General features: G+C 40.4%; 1 pseudogene; it reads right to left on the bottom strand.

The window, feature by feature from the left end:
- Positions 1–532: 532 nt before the first annotated feature.
- LOC144251450 (golgin-45 pseudogene) lies at positions 533–1,214 on the bottom strand (annotated as a pseudogene).
- Positions 1,215–1,554: the final 340 nt, after the last annotated feature.

Here is a 1,554-nt window from a genome sequence, read left to right as displayed (position 1 = left end):
CGACAGGGATAAACAAAGAGTCAATAGATACATAGCAGAGTTTCCCAACCAGTCCAGACACCTAGATTTGGATCTGGTTTATTACCTGTTAGACAGTAGCCTCATGAAGTATGCCATAAAAATGTTGTAATTTTTTTTTCACTTATGATGGAAAGAAAAAGGTTTGGAAGCTCTCTTATATAGACAAAAGAACTATGAGAACAGGACATGGACAGTGTCCTCTTAGGCAGTGGGAACAATATTAGAGTTCTCCAGATAGAAGGTGGAAAAAAATGTAGTTTTGTCTTTTTTAGTTTTAATATTTACCAGATATCTGAATTTACAGGTTTGTTTTGATCTTAAACCCTACAAGAGAAGCAATTTCCAGACTGAGAAAGGATCCTTCTATTATTTTCCCATTCAGGGAGATTGTGTGAAAGCCACATATTAAATGATGTATGAAGTACCATCTCAGAAATTTTTGTACTATAATCTACTTTCTTGTATTATGGTTTGAAAACCTGATAACAAAAACTAGTAAATGAAATACTATTTAGAACAGAAAATACCTGCTTGAGAGAAATTTACTACGCCACACATCACACTGTAAGGACATACGTTCTAACAGAGAGTTGAGCTGTGTTTTGACCTAGGGCTTCATTTTCTAAAATAAGCTGATTCTTTTCACGGGCTAGACGTTCAAAGTGATACTGAAGATCATCCCCCACAGAAGCCACCAACAACTTTTTTAACTCACGATTTACCTCTGTTTGTACTCGGAGCTGGTTTGAAAGACCTTCTTTGTCTTGTAGTAACCTTCTTTCAGAGTTCTTGAGCTTTTCCAATACAGTCTTCACCTCCGAGAGTTCCTTTCTAGGTTCTATAACTCCTTCAGGCTGACCATGAAATTCTCCTCTATGATATCCTAGAGATTTAACCTTTCCATTTTTGTTAGGGATATCATGAGTTATAGCAGTTTTGGGAACACGTATTCTTATAGCTTCTACCTCCACTGCCTTTTCAGAGAGAATCTTTCCCAGCTGAAGAACTCCTGGGTTCTCGGAAGGAGCTGCTTTCTTCCGTGGACTCTGAAGGATGTGATGCTTTATGGACTGGACTCCAGAGGTGGTTTCAATAGATGTAGGTGGCTCTTCTGTTTCCATTCCATCTCCTGCTCCTTGGATTGGGGTTGAAGTAAGGGTGACTTTGGTTTCTAAACTTTTAAGAGTAGTCATTTTTTTTTTCTCTTTAATGAAAATGTATTTCAAGACTTCCACTGGAAAAAAACCTAAGCAGGCTCAGGAACTTGCGCCGAGACCCTTCTTTCCCGACTCTGGGCGGCCCCACGTCGCAGGCAGTGGGCTCCGCATCACCGGCTCGCTCCACCGGCTCCCCTACTTTATTTCAGTTTGCATTCTTTTTCCTGTGCACTCTTAACTCATATGCCATTGATAAAAATTTACATTTGTGGGGCTGGGGATGTGGCTCAAGTGGTAGCGTGCTCCCCTGGCATGCGCAGGGCGCTGGGTTCGATCTTCAGCACCACATAAAAATAAAATAAAGATGTTGTGTCCA

The sequence above is a fragment of the Urocitellus parryii genome (genome assembly GCF_045843805.1).
Source record: "Urocitellus parryii isolate mUroPar1 chromosome 13 unlocalized genomic scaffold, mUroPar1.hap1 SUPER_13_unloc_8, whole genome shotgun sequence".
Classification (NCBI taxonomy): domain Eukaryota; kingdom Metazoa; phylum Chordata; class Mammalia; order Rodentia; family Sciuridae; genus Urocitellus; species Urocitellus parryii.
Note: the sequence above shows the minus strand (reverse complement) of the source record. Positions and strands in the feature narration are given on the sequence as shown.